Genomic DNA, 26975 nt, shown 5'->3' with positions numbered 1-26975 from the left:
TTGATTTTTCACACAAGTTTGCTTCCTATTTGATGGACTTTAGAAAATTTCCATTCCGTAAAAGGTATTTATCATTATTACATACATACTTTCTTCTATTAACTTGATCAGAGAATATTAAAAATAAACAGATTCAGTGTTTTTTTTAAATGATTGATATATATTAGAAATAATTTACGTTTGAAAAAATTTTCCATTTAATTTAACTAACTTGAGCAGAAAACATTCAAAATTAAAAAAGAAACAGATGCAGTTTTCTTTTTTTAAGGGTTGATATGACTTAGAAACAATTGACGTTTGAATAAATTGTTCACAGTCGATTATAAAATAAAATGTCCAGAAAATATGTTTTTTTTTTTCGAATTATTATTAAAAAAATGTAATTTTCATCTCGAAGAATTCAATTTTATCAATTTCTGCATAAGAACAAAACAGGGTATAATTATTTTATCATTCAATTATTATCAAAGTAATTCACATATTCGAAGTTTACAACATTTTATATTTTTAAATTTCAGGTCCAGTTTGGGAGAGAAAAACGAAAATTTATAACAAATGAAGTAGCCATCGATATGAAGATTGCAAAACGGAATTTTTTACACACGCATACAAGATACAATAATTATCACACACATACTTTCAATTTACTTAACTGAAAAAAACAAACATAAAAAGACAAATTCATACGAATATTATTCTCCAGATATCTATAATTTTTTTTATATTTGTAAATTTAATTTGTAAAAAATTTATTACATAAAATTTTTTTTTTTCTGACAGGTTAAGTTTTGGAAAGAAACGTGACACAGAAAAACGATAATAGAAAATAGAATTTTACATGTATTCATATATTCCTCATGCAGCAGCATTTCCATTTTAGAAACACATATATTTGTAATTTAAAATACATATTTGTTACAAAAATTGAAGAAATATGTTTTATTGTTATTTATTCAACAATCACCTTCCTTTTGGCAAACCGCTTTATCGATTCGCACACTATATATTTTTCGTTTCGTTAACGGGTTAAAATTTCGCGTCGAATCGCGCACAAACACCTAAAACAAAAAAAAATAAATTCAAATCTTACATTTTTTAAAATTGTTTGAAAAATAACCTGAGCGTTAATACGAAATCAAATAATTATAATACATAGATATTATGTTTTTTTTTTCAAAATTTCCGTTAAGCAATTTATTTAATCTATTTTGATAGACATTACATTTTGTCATTAGAGTTTTTGTTGTAATATCTAGTTGAATTAATTACAGAGCGTTCTTTTATTTACCTACGATTATCATATAAATTTACCCACACCTCTCAAAGAACTAAAAAAAACCTCATCCTCATGTTTTTATAATTATGTTTCGCTTGTTCGAAATAATTTCAAATTATGGACCTCAAAGACATCTAATAAAAAATGTTTTTGATACGTTTTAAAATGAACCCCTAATATTCAAATTTTTAGCTGCATTGGCACACCCTGTATATCAATATAATTTTATATCAGATACAAAGAGAAGTAGGCACTTAAAAAAAATGTTTTCTACTGAAATTATTACTGAAAAGTAATGAAATACAACTTTTCAATAAGAGGTGGCGCTATTGGGTATTCGACCATCATCAACAGTTCGAAGAGTGTTTTTCAATTTTTAGACTTTTCTATTTACATTTTCTTCATAATTAAATCATTAACTCAATAAAAAATATGTTTCTACACTTCGATACAACTTTAGTTTTAATGAAAAAATAAATTAGTGTGAAAATAGCGGACGCCATCTTCCTTCCAGTTTTGTAAATAGGTGACGAAAAGTCGAGAGTCGAGACATACGAAATAGTAGATATTAATATTAAAATAAGCTCAGTATGAGCTTCTCTGTAAAGATGGCGTTGCTAGTGCTAAAAATCTAAACCAAAAATTATTTCATTATTTCTTTAAACTTCTCATAATAGGTAATTGGTTTGTGGTTATTAAATTAAGAAAATCCAAAATTGTGAAAAATAAACCGTCAAAACTTAAAGCTGTGGAAGCTGGAAAGAAAACTTTGTATTCCAAAAGCATAATACGAATAACCTTCCTAGCCTTCAGATCTGGCATCTTATGAAATTATAATATAATTTCATTTATCATCGTGTAGTTTAAAATAAGTGAAAAATTCGTCCCGCTCTTGCTCGCTCGCCGAAAGGAAATTTCCATGATAAATAAAACAAGAAAAATTATAATTGGTTCTTGGTTATTACAATAAGAAAATCCTGGATACAATATAAACATCATAATCATTAGAAAATAATAAGCATTCTCAATATACACCTAATAAGTAACACAAATGAAATCATTTCAATGAAAACTACGAAACTAACTGAACTTTCATTTCCCAAAATTGAACTTTTGTCAAACTGTTGATGGGATGGGTATCTCAAATTTTTATTTTGCCTTTATAATATGTAAAAATTTAATTTGGTGTAGAGATTATAAATATTTAAATCCTTTCTTGGTATTCTATTGCAAATGAAATTTTTTTACTGTATTTTTCAAATGATAACGCTTTGCAGTAACATTGAAAATATGAAAGCTACTGCAGAAAGTTCGTATGAAAGTTTTACATAAAAGAATGTTGTTGCAATCCAAATAGAGTTATAGAATTAATTGATATTTGAAATTGTCCGAAGGAATCTTGAATATTTGAAATAATTTAACTTCACTATAAAAATTTCTTATAGAATAACCATTGTTTTCCTGAACATATAACTATTGGCTAAAATTACTAATCAGTGAATAGGATTTCATATTATAATACATCTTGAATGATTTTTTGAAAAAATTGAGAGAATGGAGCACGAAAAGCAACATTGGTGTTGCCGTATATACAGGATGATTAGCAATTATATTTCAAAACATAATAGTAAAAGAATGACAGTGTAATATTTATGCTGTGATTGGAAAATTTTTTAAAAATATCATGTGGTCCTCGTTCCTATCTTTCTATTTTTCTTTCAAAAACTTACGAAAATATGGTATGGACACGTATATTGGAAACTATCTGTAACAATTTTCGGAAAATTCATAAACGGGAATTTTCCGTGAAGCTCGTTTTAGTTGATTACCACTAAGATTACATCAAATTTGTTTTTAGCGCTACCGCGTGTTTCAGTTTTTATAAGTGAATTTACATTCAAATTATAGAGAAGAAAATGGTTATTTTCCATATAAAGATACACCTCCATAATAATTCAGGAATTTTGAGGAAACCCCGCTTTATATCAAACTTTATCAGAATTGATTGTACTTTCATATCTTAGTTTTTCCTACTACTTTGTTTTAAAGCCTTATTTTCAATTAATGATTACAAGTAATTTCAAATAAAGATATTATTTACTTGGTGAATGTAAAATTTAGACACATTAGTATCGGGCGGTTATCGTTCTTAAATAACGATTGAGAGGATATAAAATTTTGTAAAATAATAAACATGAAAGGATCAAAAAGGTTCCATCGAACGTGATGTTTCTAGAAAATACATAATTTTACATTTCGGCAACAATAAAAGTATAATAAAGCTGCAATCCCTCAAAATAATAAAAAGGAAGTCCATCATAAAATATTAAATTCTTTTAACTAAATACCGACATCGATAGAACGAATCTATCGGTATACTAAAAATAAGTTTGGGTATTTTTGCAAACTCTGAAACGTGTATTTTTGAAAAAAATGTACAAGACTTTTATTAAGGATTATTGAGAAATAGCATTACTTGATCGTAATAAGAATACTTTTATTATTGATTTATTGACAATTAATTTGATTTGACATGGATATTTTGGACAGCAGATCATGTGTATAGGGTAAGTTACATGTTACAATTCAGTTGTTTCTAGTAAACAAACTGTGCACAAATTCAAAGTTTATTCATAATACGGTATATACCAAAATTAGTTGAACAAATGAAACATATGAATCACATTTTTGAATTTTACACGGAAACTAAAGTCAACTCTGAGAAAAGTTTCATTTACCATCAAGTTTAAAAACAAAGAATTGAGAAATTTTTACCAATAGAACAAAAAAATCACGAGAGGACACAGTTAGGTAATTACAGAGTACCTTATATCAGGGAAAAACGAGAGAAGAGTCCTTAATTGATTCACAACAAAAATTGAAAGATGGGCTAAATACTTTGAAGGAATTTTGAATGGAACAGGAAGAACATTGTGGATCTCGTGAAGGAAACAACAATAAAGACATATCAATGTGTGGTGCAGTAGTACAGCTAAGAGGTGGTGGAATATGTCCAATATTAAAGAAGAAAGAAACGAGGTGTGATGAAACCGAATTTTCATTAATAGAAATATTCGAATAGTTGTTTAGCTGATATGTTCCACTCTTTGAATACAGAGTGTCCTTGTATGGACAATAATTAGAAGTTCAATGCTGAAATATACAAAAATTTTTGTTTCGAGATTACTTCTAGTACAAATAACATTCATTATTTTCAACCATTCCAAATTTTCTCGTCTCCCTGTAAATCTAAATAACCTACATATTTTCTAATTTATTATAATAATCATTAATAAATATAAAGCAAGAGATTTCTTAAATAATATTTCAAACGACGTTTTAAATAATTAGTGATAATTAATACTTATAACTATTAAATGGCTATATGAGGAAATGTTTTGAGCAGCATAGAATAGTAATTTCTTTTTAAAACACAATGTATATACTTTTAATTTTCCTACGATATATCTTCGTTTTTGGAAATAGTAATTTCATGAGTGATTACAGGTACATGATAATGTTTCTTAATTAAAAAACGTAGAATTTAGAACAATGTTACTGACTAAAACAATTTCAAGCTTCAAAAGAATGGCTGCATATGAATCAAAACATTTTTGTTAACTTGGTATTATTTTTGATTGTTTATAGAGAATACTGTGAATTGAAAATTTCCCCGATTATTTATGTAGAATACAGTGATTTCAAAATTTCTCATAGTGTAGGGTGGTCCTTATCTCCAAGTTAAATAAACATCCTGAAAGGATTCTGTTGAACGTCATCTCATATATATATAAAAAATATATATATTCCAAATATTAAGTGAACAAGAAATTCTTTCAACAAAAACAAAGACATATCAGAAGGTGCTTCACGGTCAATTTTCGTTTATTAGTAATAAACCCTCAACATGTATAGTTATTTTGGTATTATTATGAGTATGTATCTAGAATACTGCGATTTTAAAATTTCCCGTAGTGTAGGGTGGTCCTTATCTCTTTAACAATTCTGTTGAACGTAATCTCATAAATGCCAAAAATAAGATTGAAATGTAAATACACAATTCTTCGAACAAAGACAAAGGCATCCAAGAAGGGTCTGCACGGTCATTTTTTGTTATCGGTATTAAACCTTCGATATAATGTAAACAAACTATTCTACAAACAGATAAAAAAGGTTCCTAAACTGCACCGCACGTGTTGTTTTTCAAATATATTATACCTCTTGTAAATTCTCGATAACCAATGTAGAAAAATAAATGAAGGATACTTTTAACAAAAAAAGGGTGTAATGATGGTCCGTAAAATATATCTAAAATAAACATACCAGACTCCATAGTAGTAAACCATTAAAAACATTGAATTCTAAACAATCTACCTTCACTATAAAAATTTCTTATACAATAACCATTGTTTTTCTGAACATATGATGGCTAAAATTACTAATCAGTAAAAAAGAATTCATTCAGATTATAAAAATCCTTGAGTAAATTTTTGAAAAAATTGAGAAAATTTTCCAAAATGAGGTTTAATTTTAAGATCTTTGAGTATAAATCTTGCTTGGTTACTAATTATACAGAGCGTTCATTACTTTTCAATAATAATGTTTGAAGATGGTAAAATTATAAAAAAAATTAGTAATTTGACTTACTATGCAAATATTATAGAAAGTTTATGATTCAGAGTTAGGAAGTTAATTTGATACGTAAAATCGTTTGTACTCACATAACTTTGTCTATATAGGAATGCCCCCATATCCATTTTCCATCACTTAAAATCGAATCGCGGCACACCGAAACCGATACCGAAAATTACGAATCACTTTTCCATATCGCGGCGGTTGCCTGCCTCATTTATGACATTCATCACACAATCATCTCATTAACCCAACAGATTTGTCTTTAAAGTTTAGGAAAATCTCAACAGATTACTCAGAAAGTCATTTGAATGGAAATCACATTTTCAAGTTAGTTAATTATCTAATTATCATTTATATTGATCAGAAGGATCCATGTACTACTATTTCGAATCAAAGTGAATTTGAGGTGTATTCGAGCAATTCTATCATATGATTATCATCATAATTATTCATCAAATATTTACTGGACTTAAATATGTTACAGTAAACGCTGAAAAGAATTGATCAATCCAAAATAACAACGTCAAGATTTTATTTGATCAGTATCATATAATAAGAAAAATTAGCTTTGGTCATAAATATTAACAATCTTCTGTTTGGATCTAAGGGAGTAGTCGAAATTTGGATGTTTGTTAAAACTTTCTGAATGTTAAAAAAGTTATTCAAAAATAAATTCAATCTATTTTTCTTCAATAATTAAAATCTGTAACTGTATTAATCTCAACAAAATATTCTTAGAATTCCCAAAAACACAAAAACCAACAACATCTGATCAAAGTTCTGCTCACTCAATAAGTAACAAAAAAAATCATTTCAATCAAAATTTGATGCAATAATTCGGATCAAAATTTCTAGAAAAATTTGAATACAAAGTTTTAATAACTGATTTTAGTATTTCCTTCATACGAGGTACATCCACAATGTAAGTTCCTTTTCTAAGTCGCAATGAAAACCTATATTTCGAATAGTCATAGGGGATGAAATTTTGGTATCTTACGATACCCCTAAGCAAATTTCGACACCTCGACAACTCATTTCCACCGTTTGCTCCGACGTTTTGCCGTTTGATTTAGGCACATGCGTAGAAATTAAGAAACAGGGCAAACTCCGAGGATTACATGTCAAATGGTTTTTGTTTTTGTTTTCACGATAATGCCCCATCTCACACTGTGACGTGACAAAAAAACCGCTCCAAGAATTTGGCTGGGGTGTGTTTGATCATCCTCCGTATAGCTCGGACCTCACTCCTACCGACTTTCATCTCTTCTTATACCTGAAATCTCTCGCTCATAGTTGAAACGAGCCGGAAGAACATGGAGGAGGCATACAAAAACAAGTGTTTAAAAAATTTTCGAAACTACATAAAAAATTAGGTTAACAGCATGAAAAATATGTTTTTTGACCTGCACGTATGTTCTTTTATAACCAAATGGAACTTTCTTTGTGGATATACCTCGTATATCATATTGAAATTGTGTTACATTCAATTTTTGGGAAAAATGTCAATTTCTCAGCATAAATTTTGGAATAATGGATGGAGAAAAATTTTTTTGATTTAAAATATTGGAAAATTTCATCGTACGTTTAAATGAATTGAATTATCTAGCAGTACCAAGTAGAAACGTAAAATATGTCGTTTGAAATATTTGTTATGAAAAATGGAAAACCATTTTTTTTGTTATTTATCCAACAATCAACTACTTTTTGGCAAACCGCATTATGGAACGTGCACTACATTTACCTTTTGTTTCGTTAACGGGTTAAAATTTCGCGTATAATCGCGCACCAACACCTTAAACAAAAACATGAATTGTAATATTTTTTCTAAATACCCTTGCAATTAAAAAAGTACAAAAAAATTATGCAAATAGATTGTGGTCCCCTTTATTTATTCACGTCAAACCATTCAATCAAACACTATATTTATAAACAGATTGCCCCTGTATATGTATAATAAATGAAAATTATGTAACAATATATTCAGAAAAAAACTTTTATTACTTCTTAAATCAGTCAGACACTAAAATTTTCCGCCTCGTAAATATCAAGTCCACAATTTTTAGATGGTACCCGGTATTATAAATTCAAAGTTATATTACCCAAGATGTTGTAATTTATTCGACTTGAGTGAGTTAGTTATAAATGAAAATTATATCAATAAAATCAAATTTTCAAAATGAACTTCACAAAAAATATCCGTGTTGTAAGCAAAAAAGTAAAAAATCACCCAAGTAATCACATTTGTCGAATTCGCCTTCGTGGTTTTCAACAAAATATAACAAGAAAATTTCTCACGGAAAATTACTTTTTCACTAAATTTGCGATTCTCAAATCAAAATTCCTACAAAATTATACAAAATCATTCTCAATAAAACTATATTTTAAAATAAAATGCTGTTCGCTTCCGAATTCCAATTATACAAAAAATTCCTTTTTTGTTTCAAAACTTGATTTTATTAGTTTTTTTACAACTAAAAGTTATTTTTTTTTATTTTTTGTTATTTAACAGAAATTTTTTTACCAATTATGATATACAGGGTTTTTCTCAAGTATTTTATATTTGTATTTTACGATATAATATTAGAAAAATATCAATCATAGATATGTTTTCCAAAAAAAAATCCGTTCTTACAAACACATTTTTTTGTAAATGCCTTGCAAAGTAGATTATATATATAGGGTGAGTGTTCTATATTTGAGATATAAAAAAAATCATTTTCGTAGCTATTTGAACATCACGGTTACAATCTAAACTTATCTACAGGATAATCAATCAAACCAAATAGACGATCTTTAACTAATTATTGAACCATTCTAAAAGGATATTGATATCTCATGATATCAAAGTAATTTTACCAATTCATGTATAAAACCTTTTTATATCTAGTTATTTATTTTTGTCTTTTAACATAATATAGATATTGAAAGAGTTACACAGAGTGTACCAAAAAATAGTTGTGGTCATTAAAAATCATATTTTGAAATTATCTCGAACTATACAGAATGTTGCAACTCCTTTACAAACCAAACATATTATTTTGTAGGATGGGAGCTCCTGTATAGTATACCGGATTGATCACATTTTTTGAAGAAATGGTAATAATTACGGTTTACAATAAATTTGAGCAATTTACTTATAAGTTTACGTATAGGGAATACTAAAAAAAATTTACACGAAGATAAATTACCGTGTGATACATTCGAAAGAAGAAATAATATAAGAATTTCAATTTTAGGCTCACTTTGTATATAAAATAACAAATAATTACAATTTAATCGACTACGATGATATTGCATCTTATCAAGAAAGTCAGTTAAATTCTTTTACTTAACTTACAATAAGTTACAGAGGGCTCTTTCATTTACCTACCTCTCATATAAATTTGTATACAACTCTCAAAGTACTCAAAAAATTTTAATCTCATTTTCAAAAAATTATGTTTAAAGCATTCAAGATAATTTCAAAATATGGACCTCAAATAAAACTAATAAAAAAATGTTTTTGATACGTATTAAAACGACCCCCTAATACTCAACTTTTCAACAAAATTGGCGCACCCTGTATATCAATATAATTTTATAATGGAAACAAAGAGAACTAAACATTTAACAAACAATGTTTCCCAATGAAACTAATACTCAAAATTTATGGAGCCGGGCTATTCCATAAGAGATGTCACTATTGGGCATTCGACCTTCAACCACTGTTCGAAGAGTATGGGATTCAATTTTTTAGAAGTTTCCATTCATATTTCCGTGATGGTGGACACATTATTCTATAAAAATATGTTTCTTCACTCTAACACAACTTTGGTCTTAATAAAAAAATAAATTGGTGTGAAAATAACGGACGCCATCTTCCTTTCAGTTTTATAAATTAGTGACAAAAAGTCAAGAGCTGAGACATACGAAATAGTAGAAACTAATATTGAAATGAGTTCAGTATGAGCTTCTGTACATAGATAGCGCTGCTAGTACTAAAAATCTAAATCAAATTCATGTTTTGGAGTTTTTGTAAATAAAATAAGTGACGCAATTTGCTAATTTGTGCCCCTTTCCATTTTGCAAATCCATTCGCGAGTATTTCGTTACTCGGTAGGTAAGTAGAAGGAAGTCACCACAGAAATTTCTATATCTCAATTTTTTGAACTTTTTTTTATTTGAAGAACTTCAAATGCAAAATTTTTAAAAATAAACCGTCAAAAGTAGAGGGTATGAAAGCTGCAAAGCAAACTTTGGTATTCCAAAAGCATAATACGAATAATCGTCCTAGTCTTCAGATCTGGCATCTTTTGAATTTATAATATGATTTCATTTATCATCGTATAGTTTGAAATAAGTGAAAAATTCCTCACACTCTTGCACGCCGAAAGGAAATTTCCAAGAAAAATAAAACAAGAGAAATTTCAATAATTTCATAATTTCGTCCTCATTATTATTTGACAATAAGTACAATATAAACATCATCATCATCATAAAAAAAGACAAAAATTTTCATTACACACAATTATACAAAAATGAAAATATTTCAATGATAACTATGAAAATAACTGAGGTTTAATTTGCCATGTATCAACTAACTTCTATAGATATATCACCCTATAGTATAATAAAATAAAAAATACTTAAAACGCCGTTTTATTTGAAACAATTCTTTTCTTTTCTTTTCGAAACTATAGATTCTGAGAGAAGCATAAATACAAATTTGATAATAAAGAAACTAAAAGTTACTATTGTCCGGGTGATAATATCTTAACGATTGCACGAAATTTCTCTGCCTACTGAAATTTGAAATAAAAAAAAAAACTCAATTTAAGATCTCAACATTGTAGTTGTGATATCTCCAAAAAAAAGGTGGAGTGAAAATAATGTTTCATCACTAAAATCCATCTTACTTTTATACAAACAATCATCTCCTATACATTATTATTATTAATATATGTAGATTAGAAGTACTTGAAACAATAAAATAAAACATTTTAGCAAAACCTAGACACATGGTAATTTACACAAAACTGACTCATACTTTTCATGTCGAGTTGAAAATTTGAACAAATAGAACATTTCGTCTAAAAAATTTATCATATATTTGTTATGTTCCATTACTTTCGGGACATCCTATTTGCCAAATAAAAATATACATATTCTACGTATTCGTTTTTAGAATTAGTCATTTCATTAGTGATTACAAGTAGGTACATGAAAATGTTTATTAAGTAAAGAAACATCGTAGAATTTATATAGTGTTAAATTTATTTCAAGTTCAAAAATTTCTGTTTCATTTTCTACGCAGTAATAAATAAAGCCTTTATCAAGAGCTAAATTTTGGATACATTTAGAATATGAATAACAAAAGGAAACATCTAGAAGAGGTATATCAGTTTGCTTAAATAAACAAAAAAAGGGTGGTTGGTTTTCAAAGATATATAATACCTAATTTCACTATAGATCATTGGAACAAATAAAAAGTAGGTAGTAGAGGGTTATTTTTCAATAACACATTTATATTCTTGATATATCAAATGTAGCAAAAAAAAACTAAATTCTAGGAAGGATAAAGAAAGGGTCTGAGAAGGTTCCACAATTTATCAAAATATCGATCATAAATATTACATTTGGACCATAAAATAAACATAAGATTTTAAAAATAGAATAACAATCCCTCGGAAGATATTGAAATATCAAATCTAAAAAATATCTTCCACCTACCTACGAATTATTGTACCCCGAGAAGCTCATACAAGAAATTAAATAATTGAAAAGTGAATATTGAAAGTTTTGACTGAACAGTTTTCAAATTGCAAATCAGTCACCTGAAAAACATTCTTGATAATTTCATTAGCTCAAAATTTTTTCTATTTGAAAGAACAAAGATATTGAAGCAGCAAAGCACTAAATTCAAACAACAAATTATCTTCTCTTTCCTATACCTACCAATTATTGAAAAGACGAAAAAATACCAGAAAAAAAATATTTGAAACCTTCACTTGGAAAATTTTCTATGAAACAGAAAACTCAATTATTAGATTAGTAACAACTCTTTAGCTAATTATGTATTGAGTATCTATCAATCAAAAAAAAATATGTGAAAAACGATTAGATTAAGTTTGTTTTATTAAAAGATCCCCAGTTTAATGCGCTTGAAATTTCGAAGTTCCAAAAGAATGGCCGCATATTACCGATATATAAAAGAAAATAGTTTTCACTTCATAATCTGAGACCAAATGACAAGAAATATTTAAGGTAGTAAATTTAAAATCAAATTAATAAGACAAAAAATCACTCACCAGTTCACAAATGAGGAAATGACCATCTTGGTAGTTAAGAATTTTCTGGGTATCCATGATTTTCACCACACAATATTGTATTGAAACACGGAAAATTCTTTTATTGTTTATTTTCAATCCGTTTCACGAAAATTTTAAAATAAAAACTATTTTTTATCGATATACTGAAAATTTCCAAAGTTTCCAATAAAAATTTTCAACATTAGTCACATTTTTAAAACTAGAAATCGAAAGATTTTTTTGTCGTTATTAAACAGATCCGGGTATCTCTGTATTTTATTTATCTAATAATAACTATTTTGTACTACAATCGAAATAAGGTATTTTAATATTAATATCTATATATATTTTTATATGAAAAAACACATTACAGTTGAAAAGATTTGGCGTGAACAATAATTGCGTCGACTTACAAAGATGGCCGATAAGCTGTCTAGACAGACAAGGATAAACGAACTTTTTGATGCTATATTTTAGATAATCGTTTATTTAATGTTCATAAGTAAATCAATGATTTACACAAGTTCAAATTATCTGTAGAAAATGCTTAATTTTTATTACTTTGAAAATATTAAAAAAAAAATTATAAAACCTTAGCTTTCCATAAAATGTAATACACTGAAATCGTTTATTTCCCTGGAAACTTAACTGGATAAATCTCGTTAATTTTTACATTGAGAGAATTATATCTTACCTATATCAATAAGAAAATAGTTTTCACTTCACAATCGCAAAATTACACGAAATTTTACGATTAGAAAATTTAGCATCAAATATGTCTGCCCGAATTTGTAATACTGTCAAAGTTTCATTATCTCAATAATTAAATGCATTGTTTAAAGCTTGTGACTTCAACATTCACAGTGCGCAGGTCAAAAACAAGTCTAGACATTCGCAAAGAATTCGAAATGGGACAATGATCTGAGAAGGTGTAAAGTTTTTATTTATTAAATAATAAGTAATTAAATATTACATATTTTGTTATGTAATTTCCATATTGAATAAAATAGTGTTTTCAAAGATAAAATAAATAAAGCAATATAAAGCAAGATATATTTTTAATAATATTTCTAAGAAAGTTTTAAATAATTATTGATAATAGATATAATACATACAATAAAATATGGCTTTAATTATAATATGGATTTAATTATTACAATTCACAATAACTTAATATTATTAAATGACTATATAAATATAGGTTGTAGGCAGCAAATAATAGTAATTTCCTTTTGGGAATCTGTATACTCTTAATGTTTTACGACATAACTTCGTTTTTCGAATTAGTACTTTCATTAGTTATTACAGGTACATGAAAATTTTCTTATTAATTGAGGATCGTAGAATTTGAAACAATGTTACTGAAATTTATTCCAAGTTCCAAAAAATTAGCTGCATATGTATAAAGACCAAATCAAAACATTTTTGTTATCTTGATATTGAGAATTCTGTGATTTTAAAACTTCGCATAATGTAGGGTGGTCCTCATCCTATTGAACGTTATATTTCCTAAGAATATCAAAAATCGATTCCAAATGTAAAGTAAATAAAAAATTCTTCAAACAAAGACAAAGGTAAGTAAGAAGGACCATGCACGTATAATTTTTCGGAGTTTCCAGTAATAAACCCTCAATATATATTGTATTATTTCAATTAATTATCGAGAATACTGGAAATTTCTCATAGTGTAAGGTGGTCCTTAACTCCAAATTGAATAAAACAATTAGAGAGAATCGTAGTGAACGTTATTTTTCCTTACGCCATATCTACGTTTTTTAATTAGTAATTTTATTATTGATTACAGGTAGGCATATGAAAATGTTTATTAATTGAAGAACGTAGAATTTAAAATAATGTTATTAAGATTTATTTGAAGTTCAGAAAAATAGCTGCATATGTATAAAGTACAAAACAAAATATTTTTGTTATCTTGATATCGAGAATTCTGTGATTTTAATATTTACAGTTCCTATAGTGTAGGGTGGTTCTCATCCCCAAATATATTTCCTATAAATATCAAAAATAAATTCGAAATGTGAAGTAAATAAGAAATTCTTCCGACAAAGATGAAGTCGTCTAAAAAGTGGCTGTACGTTCAATTTTCGTTATCGGTATTAAACTCTCAACATGTATAGTTATTTTGGTATTATTACGAGTATGTATCTAGAATAATGTGATTTTAAAATTTCCCATATTTGGAGTGGTCCTCCTACCCAAATTAGACAAACATTCACAAAGGATTCAGCCGAACGTTATTTCATATATATAAAAAAATATATATTCCAAATGTTAGGTAAACAAGAAATTCTTCGAACAAAGACAAAGGCATCCAAGAAGGGTCTGCACGGTCATTTTTTGTTATCGGTATTAAACCTTCGATATAATGTAAACAAACTATTCTACAAACTGATAAAAAGTGTTCTAGAACTGAACCGCACGTGTTGTTTTTCAAATATTTTATACCTCTTGTAAATTCTCGATAACCAATGTACAAAAAATAAATAAAGGATACTTTCAACAACAAAAAAGGGTCTAATAATGGTTCATAAAAGATTTCTAACATAAACATACCAGAATTAAAATATTTGGAACCCAGAAATTTTTTTTGGTACAGTTTATTCAAAAGTAATGTTTTGTAGTTATCGAACTTGGTGGGCTTTTATATTCTTTTTCCGATTACTATCGATCTGCATTCGAAATTCTTTATATACTTGTTAGAATTTGCATTTTGGAGAATAAATATTGCGATGTCGAGTAAATAACACTCAACTTTGTTGAAAATTCGTAAGAAAATTAAATTATTATTTTAGAATCAATCAATTTTTATACAAATATGAAGAAAAATGCTTTAGTTATTCGATTGATAAGAAGGGAAAAGAATTTTTTGTGTATAAAATGTGAGAAGCGATTCTAAACAAATGAAGGGGTGATGACAAAAAGTTTATTAAATGAAGAGATAATTTCTAACAGTAACTGTTTCATTGGAAAGTCATATTTTCTCCGTGTATTTATCTTACAGAATGATTTGAGATTATTTCTATATTGTTTTCAGTAAATAAAAAGTGTGTACAAATAATTGATTCCGCACTAATACAAAATGATGGTTATTAAAAAAATGATCTCTATTTCCTCCAAAATAAACACCCCCACTTTGTAACATAGCTGCAATAATATAATCAACGATTTTCTCTAAATTGGATTTGAATGGAAGAAGAAGATGCTTTATTAAACCACTCAAAAGATCTCCAGTTTGTGAATCCTCGAAACTTGATTAATTAACATATTGTTTTTACAAGTTTAAACAAACTTAGAGTTTAACAAGAAAACAATTATAAATTAGAGAAGAATTTTTGAGACATATATTATTTTGGAGAGACGGTAAAAATATCAGCATTTCCTCAAAATTTGATAATCAAGCTTGCCAAATATGATAGTGAACTATTTTCTTTTGGTCAGCTCTGTACAAAATGTAAAACGGTCCGAACCCATAATATTTATTACTTTATTATTTTGTTATCTGTACATTTTGAATGGGTCTTATTGGAAAAATCCATATCTTTACTACCTACTACTACAGAAATAAAACATCTTGTTCACAGATGTGAGAATATTTTTTCGAAAGGGCGTAATGGACTATAACTATAGAAGCCTACGACATTTTTTATAAATTATTAATATGAAATATAAACTAATTTATTTACAAATTTTAACAAAAATAAATTTTGATATTGCCATGTCTTGATACTTGGACAACTTGTTTTATAATTTTGAATATACTCAAAAGAAAAAGATATTTCGATTAAATATAGATGAAACCTAAATTCACCACTCTTCGAATACAAAGTGTTCTTGTGTGAACAACAATTAGAAGTTGAATGCTGCGATATACAAGAATTTTTGTTTCGAGATTACTTCTAGTACAAATAACATTCATTATTTTCAACCATTCCAAAAGTTCTCGTCGCCCTGTAAATCTAAATAACCTACATATTTTCTAATTTATTCTAATATCGTATAACCATTGTTACATTATCATTTTCTAACCTATATTTATTTTCCACAAATAATTATATATAAGTCATATTTCTAAACTGTTACTCCATGTATAAATTATTATTATTATTATATGTAAAAAATAAATAAATAAAATCGTAGCTTTCGATAAAATGTAATTAACTGAATTCACACAAACTTTAGATGGATAATTCTTGTTGATTTTACATAGAGAGAATTATTATATCTTACCTATATCAATAAGAAAATAGTTTTTACTTAACAATCTAAAATGAAATTACACGAAATTTGACTAATAGAAAATTTAGATGTCTGCCCGAATTAATAACAATGTCAAAATTTCACTATTTAAATAAAAAAATGAATTGTTTAAACTTATTGATGTCAACATTGGTAGTCAATAACAAAGCCACGCCACGCCACGAATACGAACATCAAAGAAAAACAAATAACTTTTAATGTTTATTTTCAATCCGTTTCACGAAAATTTTGAATTAAAAACTATTTTCTATCGATATACTGAAAATTTCCAAAGTTTCCATTAAAAATTTTCAACATTAGTCACATTTTTAAAACTAGAAATCGAAAGATTTTTTTTGTCGTTATTAAACAGATCTGGTATCTCTGTATTTTATTTATCTAATAATAACTATTTTGTACTACAATCGAAATAAGGTATTTTAATATTAATATCTATATATATTTTTATATGAAAAAACACATTACAGTTGAAAAGATTTGGCGTGAACAATAATTGCGTCGACTTACAAAGATGGCCGATAAGCTGTCTAGACAGACAAGGATAAACGAACTTTTTGATGCTATATTTTAGATAATCGTTTATTTAATGTTCATAAGTAAATCAATGATTTACACAAGTTCAAATATTAAAAAAAAATAATAAAACCTTAGCATTCCTTAAAATGTAGTACACTGAAATCGTTCATTTTCCTGGAAACTTAATTGGACAAATCTCGTTAATTTTTACATAAAGAGAATTATATCTTACCTATATCAATAAGAAAATAGTTTTCACTTCACAATCGAAAACAAAATTACACGAAATTTTACGAATAGAAAATTTAGCATCAAATATGTCTGCCCGAATTTGTAATACTGTCAAAGTTTCATTATCTAAATAATTAAATTCATTGTTTAAAGCTTGTGACTTCAACATTCACAGTGCGCAAGTCAAAAACAAGTCTAGACATTCACAAAGAATTCGAAAGGTGCCAAAGAACTAAGAAGATGTAAAGTTTTGATTTATTAAATAATAAGTAATTAAATATTACATATTTTGTTATATAATTTCCATATTGAATAAAATAGTGTTTTCAAAGATGAAATAAATAAAGCAATATAAAGCAAGATATATTTTTAATAATATTTCTAAGAAAGTTTTAAATAATTAATGATAATAGATATAATACATACAATAAAATATGGCATAGATTTAATTATTACAATTCACAATAACTTAATATTATTAAAAGGCTATATAAGTAGAATTTATGGGCAGCAGACAATAGTAATTTTCTTTTGGGAATCTGTATACTTTTAATGTGTTACGACATATCTTCGTTTTTGGAATTAGTAATTTCATGAGTGATTACAGGTACATGAGATTGTTTCTTAATTAAAAAACGTAGAATTTAGAACAATGTTACTGACTAAAACAATTTCAAGTTTCAAAAGAATGGCTGCATATAAATCAAAACATTTTTGTTATCTTGGTATTATTTTTGATTGTTTATCGAAAATACTGTGAATTGAAAATTTCCCATGGATGGGGGGTGGTCGCCATCCCCAAATTAGATAAACAATATCAGAAAATATTCTATTAAACGTTATGTTTCTCAGGAATATCATAAGAATAGCTGCATATGAATCAAAACATTTGTGTTATCTTGGTGTAGGGTGGTCCTCATCTCCAAATATCAAAAAGATTCTATTGAACGTTATATTTCCTATGAATATCAAAAATAAATTCGAAATGTAAAATAAACAAGAAATTCTTTCAACAAAAACAAAGACATCTAAGAAGGTGCTTCAGGGGCAATTTTCGTTTATTAGTAATAAACCCTCAACATGTATAGTTATTTTGGTATTATTACGAGTATGTATCTAGAATACTGCGATTTTAAAATTTCTCATAGTGTAGGATGGTCCTTATCTCTTCAACAATTCTGTTGAACATAATCTCATAAATGCCAAAAATAAGATTGAAATGTAAACACACAATCCTTCCAACAAAGACAAAGGCATCCAAAAGGGGCTGCACGGTCATTTTTCGTTATCGGTATTAAACCCTCGATATAATGTAAACAAACTATTCTACAAACAGATAAAAAGTGTTCCTAAACTGCACCGCACGTGTTGTTTTTCAAATATTTTATACCTCTTGTAAATTCTCGATAACCAATGTAGAAAAATAAATGAAGGATACTTTTAACAAAAAAAAGGGTGTAATGATGGTTCATAAATGATAAAAGATTTCTAAAATAAACATACCAGACTCCATAGTAGTAAACCATTAAAAACATTGAATTCTAAACAATCTACCTACACCTTAAGAATTTCTTATAGAATAACCATTGTTTTTCTGAACATATGATGGCTAAAATTACTAATCAGTAAGAAGGAATTCACTCAGATTATAAAAATCCTTTGAAACAATTTTTTGAAACAATTGAGAAAATTTTCCAAAATGAGGTTTAATTTTACGATCTTTGAGTATAAATCTTGCTTGGATACTAATTATTCAGAGCGTTCATTACTTTTCAATAATAATGTTTGAAGATGTTAAAATTATAAAAAAAAAATTAGTAATTTGACTTACTATGCAAATATTATTGAAGTTTATGATTCAGAGTTAGGAAGTTAATTTGATACGTAAAATGATTTGTACTCACATAACTTTGTCCACATAGGAATGCCCCCATATCCATTTTCCATTTCCATGATTTCCATCACTTAAAATCGATACGCGACACACCGAAATCGATACCGAAAATTCTTCAAAGTTTGGGAAAATCTCAACAGATTACTCAGAAAGTCATTTGAATGGAAATCACATTTTCAAGTTAGTTAATTATCTAATTATCATTTATATTGATCAGAAGGATCCATGTACTACTATTTCGAATCAAAGTGAATTTGAGGTGTATTCGAGCAATTCTATCATATGATTATCATCATAATTATTCATCATTTATTTACTGGACTTAAATATGTTACAGTAAACGCTGAAAAGAATTAATCAATCTAAAATAACAACGTCAAGATGTTATTTGATCAGTATCATATAATGAGAAAAATTAGCGTTGGTCATAAATATTAACAATCTTCTGTTTGAATCTATGGGAGTAGTCCAAATTTGCGACATATTCTGAGTAATCTGAGTAATAATTTAGAGAATAAACTTGCTTTAAACACGAGTGAATTATGAATTTTATGCTCAAATGAAATATTTAAATTTAACTTCACATTTCAAAAGATCCCTAAAGATTTCGAAAACATTGTTTAGTAAATATAATTGGATGTTTGTTAAAACTTTCTGAATGTTAAAAAAGTTATTCAAAAATAAATTCAATCTATTTTTCTTCAATAATTAAAATCTGTAACTGTATTAATCTCAACAAAATAATCTTAGAATTCCCAAAAACACAAAAACCAACATCTGATCAAAGTTCTGCTCACTCAATAAATAACAAAAAAAATCATTTCAATCAAAATTTGATATAAAAAAATATAAATTAATTCGGACTGAAAATTTCAGAAAAATTTGAATAAAAAGTTTTAATAACTGATTTTAGTATTTCCTTCATACGAGGTACTTCCAAAATGTAAGTTTCTTTTCTAAGTTGCAATAAAAACCTATATTTCGAATAGTCATAGGGGATGAGATTTTGGTATCTTACGATAATTATGTAACAATATATTCAGAAAAAAACTTTTATTACTTCTTAAATCAGTCAGACACTAAAATTTTCCGCCTCGTAAATATCAAGTCCACAATTTTTAGATGGTACCCGGTATTATAAATTCAAAGTTATATTACCCAAGATGTTGTAATTTATTCGACTTGAGTGAGTTAGTTATAAATGAAAATTATATCAATAAAATCAAATTTTCAAAATGAACTTCACAAAAAATATCCGTGTTGTAAGCAAAAAAGTAAAAAATCACCCAAGTAATCACATTTGTCGAATTCGCCTTCGTGGTTTTCAACAAAATATAACAAGAAAATTTCTCACGGAAAATTACTTTTTCACTAAATTTGCGATTCTCAAATCAAAATTCCTACAAAATTATACAAAATCATTCTCAATAAAACTATATTTTAAAATAAAATGCTGTTCGCTTCCGAATTCCAATTATACAAAAAATTTCTTTTTTGTTTCAAAACTTGATTGTTGTTGTTGTTTACAACTAAAAGTTTTAAGATTTTTTGTTATTGCGAGGACCACATTTTTTATTTCTGAAATTATTTTTACCAAATTTTTTTTACCAATTATGATATACAGGGTTTTTCTCAACTATTTGTATTTTACGATATAATATTAGAAAAATATCAATCATACATATGTTTTCTAGTAGTTTTCCAAAAAAAAATTCCGTTCTTACGAACACATTTTTTTGTAATTATTTTGCAAAATAGATTATATATATAGGGTGAGTCTTCTGTATTTGAGATATAAAAAATATTCACTTTCGTAGCTATTTAAACATCAATCACGTTTACAATCTAAACTTATCTACAGGACGTCCCCAAAATAATCAATTAAACCAAATAGACGATCTTTAACTAATGATTGAACCATTCTAAAAAGATTCTGATATATCATGATATCAAATTAATTTTACCAATTCGTGTATAAAAGTTTTTTTTATCTAGTTATTTATTTTTGTCTTTTAACATAATATAGATCTTGAAAGAGTTACACAAAGTGTACCAAATAATAGTTGATGTCATTAAAAATTATATTTTGAAATTATCCCGAATTATACAGATTGTTCCAACCCCTTTACAAACCAAACATATTAAATTGATAGATAGGAGCCCTTTATAGTATACCGGATTGACCACATTTTTTGAAGAAATGGTAATAATTAGGGTTTACAATAAATTTTAGCAATTTTCTTATAAATTTAACGTATAGAGAATACTAAAAAAATTTACACGAAGATAAATTACAGTGTGATACATTCGAAAGAAGAAATATAATGAGAATTTCAATTTTGGGCTCACTTTGTATATAAAATAACAAATAATTACAATTTAATCGACTACGATGATAATGCATCTTATTAAGAAAGTCAGTTAAATTCTTTTTCTTAAATTACAATAAGTTACAGATAAGATTATTTCAAAATATGGACCTCAAATACAACTAATAAAAAAATGTTTTTGATACGTATTAAAACGACCCCCTAATACTCAACTTTTTAACAAAATTGGCGCACCCTGTATATCAATATAATTTTATAGTGGAAACAAAGAGAACTAAACATTTAACAAACAATGTTTCCTAATGAAATTAATACTCAAAATTTATGGAACCGAGCTATTCAATAAGAGATGTCACTATTGGGCATTCGACCTTCAACCACTATTCGAAGAGTATGGGATTCAATTTGGTCTTAATAAAAAAATAAATTGGTGTGAAAATAACGGACGCCATCTTCCTTCCAGTTTTGTAAATAGGTGACAAAAAGTCAAGAGCTGAGACATACGAATTAGTAGAAACTAATATTGAAATGAGCTCAGTATGAGCTTCTGTACATAGATAGCGCCGCTAGTACTAAATATCTAAACCAAATTCATGTTTTGGATTTTTTGTAAATAGAATAAGTGACTCAATTCGCTAATTTATGTCCCGAGTAAATACTATTGATTTCGTTACTCGGTTAAATAGATACGTAGAAGGAAGTCACCACAGAAATTTCCATATCTCAAATTTTTGAACTTTTTTTTTATTTGAAGAACTTCAAATGCAAAATTTTTAAAAATAAACCGTCAAAAGTTAAGAGTATGAAAGCTGCAAAGCAAACTTTGGTATTCCAAAAGCATAATACGAATGACCGTCCTAGTCTTCAGATCTGGCATCTTTTGAATTTATAAAATAATTTCATTTATCATCCTACTGTTCAAAATAAATGAAAAATTTGTCGCACTCTTGCACACCGAAAGGAAATTTCCAAGAAAAATTAAACAAGAGAAATTTCAATAAAAAGAATATATGGAATGCAACCAATTTTTATTTAACTGTCAAATGTAGTTAATGTAAGTTGACGTCTGTCAATAGATCTAATCAATCTTGCTCTTTTATGTTAAGACTGAAATTACAATAAATTGTTTGTTCTGAAAATCATATCAGTTATTATTTTCAAACCACGTATTTTTCTTTATTGTAGCAGAGCGTGGTTCTGTGGAAATAACAGAAGACTGAAGGAAGTGATTATACAACTGTTAAAATTAAGTTAAGTAATTTGGAAGTTATAAAACTTCATCTTCAAAATGGGTTCAAATTTGTCTAATTTGGAAAAACTAGTCGGAAGAGAAAATTTTACCACTTGGAAATTCACTATGAAAATATATTTACAGCATGAGGATTTGTGGTGTTGTATCGAACCGTCTGATAACAAACCAATTGAAGCAAGTAAGGATGTAAAGGCCAAAGCCAAGTTGATTCTACTTCTGGACCCTCAAAATTATGTTCATGTTCAAGATTGTTCAACTGAAAAAGAGGTATGGGAATGTTTATAACAAGCTTTTGATGATAAAGGACTCACACGAAGAGTTGGCTTACTAAAAGACTTGATAAATACTAAATACTACATTGGAATCTAGTAATAGTGTTGAAGAATATGTGAGCAAGATCATGAATACTGCTCACAAGCTGTGTAACATTGATTTTGACGTAAACGATGAATGGGTTGGTACTTTGATGCTGACAGGCTTACCAGATGAATACAAGCCCATGATTATGGAGCTTGAAAGCTCGGGCATTAAAATAAGTGTTGATTCAGTTAAGTCTAAGTTAATACAATAAATTAGTACATCAAAGTCAACAGTCTTTTATACAAATTATAAGAAATCCAGAAGTAATACTCAGCAAGTTAAAAACAGAGGACCAAAATGCTATAATTGCAATAAATATGGTCATTTTGCTAAACTATGCAAACAACCAAAGAAGTTAGCAAATAAAGGAGAAGGTTCAAGTTTTGTAGCTGCTTTCCCAGTAACTGTTAAACAAAATGTGAGTGATAAATGGCTAATAGACTCAGGAGCATCTTTGCACATGACTTGCAGAGATGACTGGTTGTATAATGTCACTGAGCCAACTGTGAAAAGTGTTACTGTGGCAAACAGAGAGCCATTAACTGTAAAAGGAGTTGGATGTGTGGACATTCAAATAAATCAGAAAGATAAAATACAAGTTAAAAATGTACTGTTTGTTCCTGGTTTAGCTGGCAATCTCCTTTCAGTCAGCACAATCGTGAAGAAAGGGCATAATGTTATATTTTATGACAAGGGATGTGGCATTCAGTATGCTAAAGGAAAGGTTATCTGTAATGCAGTATTAAAAAATAACCTATACGTTATGAACATAAGTGGAGAAGAGGTTCATCTAACTTCAATGACATGAATAACTATGAATTCTAATGACACTTATCTGTGGCATCTGCGAATGGGACACTTGAATTTTTCAGATATTAAGAAACTGCCAAATTGTGTTGAAGGTGTGCTTTGACTTCAGACAAAGGTAATGTGATCACATGTATTTATTGTTGCGAGGGAAAACATGCTCGGTTACCATTTAAAAATGTAGGTTCAAGAGCAGTAAGACCACTTGTACTAATACATTCTGATTTATGTGGCCCTATGGAAAATATTTCATATGGAGGTAAGAAATATTTTATAACTTTCATTGATGACTACACACGAATGGTACATTGTACTTTCTTAAAGATAAAATGAGTGTACCTGGTACGTTCAAAAATTTCAAGTCAAAAGTAGAGAATGAATTGAATTGTAAAATTAAAAAGTTACGCACAGATAATGGTAAAGAGTACTGTAATAACAATTTGGAGAAATTTTTAACCAATCATGGTATAATTTATCAGACATCTACTTCGTATACTCCAGAGCACAATGGCTTGGCAGAACGAATGAACAGAACACTAGTGGAGCGAGCAAGGTGTATGTTGTTTTATGCCAACCTGGAGAAGAAACTATGGGCTGAAGCTTTGGCAACTGCTGCGTATATTGTAAATAGATCTCCTACAAAGGCTTTGGAAGGTAAAACACCTTATGAACTGTGGAAAGGTAAAAAACCCAATTTATCTCATTTAAAGATTTTTGGTTCTGTTGCTATGATACATACCAAAAGAAAAACGTCAAAAATGGGATAAAAAATCTTAGAAAATGTTGATGGTAGGTTATTGTGAAAATTCCAAAGGATATCGATTAATAAATCCTTTAACACATAAAGTAGTAAAAAGTAGAGATATAACTTTTATTGAGAAGTATACTGAAGATAATAATATACTTATACCTTCCGATGTTGAAGTTGCAGACATGGAGGGCCGGTCAGCCAGTAATAGCACTGCTCCTACCAGTAATGGGATGTCATCTGATATTCAAAATCAGGAAATACACACTCAGGAGTCATCAAGTAAGGAATTGGATGAACCTATAAGTAGAAGCGAAGACTCACTTGGAAAGTCTTCTATGAAACAGAAAACTCAATTATTAGTTTAGTAACAACCCTTTAGCTAATTATGTATTTCAAAGTTCCAAAAGAATGGCCGCATATTACCGATATATAAAAGAAAATAGTTTTCACTCCATAATCTGAGACCAAATGAGAAGAAATATTTTAGGTAGTGAATTTAAAATCAAATAAAAAGACAAAAAATCACTCACCAATTCACAAATGAGGAAATTACCATCTTGGTAGTTAAGAATTTTCCGGGTATCCATGATTTCCACCACACAATTTTGTATTAAAACACGGAAAATTCTTTATCGGATTATTGTAAACACGCCACGAATACGAACATCAATCCGTTTCACGAAAATTTTAAAATAAAAACTTTTCTATCGATATACTGAAAATTATAATTATGTATTGAGTATCTATCAATAAAAAAAAAATATGTGAAAAACGATTAGATTAAGTTTGTTTTATTAAAAGATCCCCAGTTTAATGCGCTTGAAATTTCGAAGTTCCAAAAGAATGGCCGCATATTACCGATATATAAAAGAAAATAGTTTTCACTTCATAATCTGAGACCAAATGACAAGAAATATTTAAGGTGGTAAATTTAAAATCAAATTAATAAGACAAAAAATCACTCACCAGTTCACAAATGAGGAAATGACCATCTTGGTAGTTAAGAATTTTCTGGGTATCCATGATTTTCACCACACAATATTGTATTGAAACACGGAAAATTCTTTTATTGTTTATTTTCAATCCGTTTCACGAAAATTTTAAAATAAAAACTATTTTTTATCGATATACTGAAAATTTCCAAAGTTTCCAATAAAAATTTTCAACATTAGTCACATTTTTAAAACTAGAAATCGAAAGATTTTTTTGTCGTTATTAAACAGATTCGGTATCTCTGTATTTTATTTATCTAGTAAGAACTATTTTGTACTACAATCGAAATAAGGTATTTTAATATTAATATCTATATATATTTTTATACGAAAAAACACATTACAGTTGAAAAGATTTGACGTGAACAATAATTGCATCGACCTACAAAGATGGCCGACATGCTGTCTAGACAGACAAGGATATCTATATTTTAGATTATCGTTTGTTTAATGTTTATAAGTAAATTAATGATTCACACAATTTCAAATTATCTGAAGAAAATGCTTAATTTTAATTACTTTGACAATATTAAAAAAAAATTAATAAAACCTAAGCTTTCCTTAAAATGTAATACACTGAATTCGTTCATTTTTCTGGAAACTTTAATTGGACAAATCTCGTTAATTATTACATAAAGACAATTATATCTTACCTATATCAATAAGAAAATAGTTTTCACTTCACAATCGAAAACAAAATTACACGAAATTTTACGAATAGAAAATTTAGCATCAAATATGTCTGCCCGAATTTGTAATACTGTCAAAGTTTCATTATTTAAATAATTAAATGCATTGTTCAAAGCTTGTGACTTCAACATTCACAGTGCGCAAGTCAAAAACGAGTCTAGACATTCCCAAAGAATTCGAAAGGGGTCAATGAACTGAAAAGATGTAAAGTTGTGATTTATTAAATAATAAGTAATTAAATATTACATGTTTTGTTATATAATTTCCATATTGAATAAAATAGTGTTTTCAAAGAAAAAATAAATAAAGCAATATAAAGCAAGATATATTTTTAATATTTCTAAGGAAGTTTTAAATAATTAATGATAATAGATATAATACATACAATAAAACATGGCATAGATTTAATTATTACAATTCACAATAACTTAATATTATTAAATGACTATATAAGTAGAGGTTAGGGCAGCAAATAATAGTAATTTCCTTTTGGGAATCTGTATACTTTTAATGTTTTACGACATACCTTCGTTTTTCGAATTCGTTCTTTCATTAGTGATTACAGGTACATGAAAATTTTTATATTAATTAAGGATTGTAGAATTTGAAACAATGTTACTGAAATTTATTCCAAGTTCCAAGTAAGTAAATAAGAAATTCTTCCAACAAAGACAAAGGC

The 26975-nt window shown here is 27.6% G+C and overlaps 1 protein-coding gene and 1 long non-coding RNA gene across 2 annotated transcripts in view; one reads left to right on the top strand and one right to left on the bottom strand.

The window, feature by feature from the left end:
• Positions 1-822: 822 nt before the first annotated feature.
• On the bottom strand, positions 823-25286 carry LOC130891353 (uncharacterized). Its single transcript, XR_009058887.1, has 2 exons — positions 24774-25286; positions 823-1058 (listed from the first exon to the last, which is right to left on the bottom strand). It is a non-coding gene; the product is annotated as an uncharacterized LOC130891353 (long non-coding RNA).
• Positions 22535-26975, top strand: part of LOC130891351 (anillin-like) — a 24591-nt gene continuing 20150 nt past the window's right edge. The window contains exon 1 of the mRNA XM_057796004.1: positions 22535-23981. The gene's annotated coding sequence lies outside the window, so the exon portion shown is untranslated. The remainder of the gene's footprint in view (positions 23982-26975) is intronic.

The sequence above is a fragment of the Diorhabda carinulata genome, chromosome 3 (genome assembly GCF_026250575.1).
Source record: "Diorhabda carinulata isolate Delta chromosome 3, icDioCari1.1, whole genome shotgun sequence".
Lineage (NCBI taxonomy): Eukaryota > Metazoa > Arthropoda > Insecta > Coleoptera > Chrysomelidae > Diorhabda > Diorhabda carinulata.
Note: the sequence above shows the minus strand (reverse complement) of the source record. Positions and strands in the feature narration are given on the sequence as shown.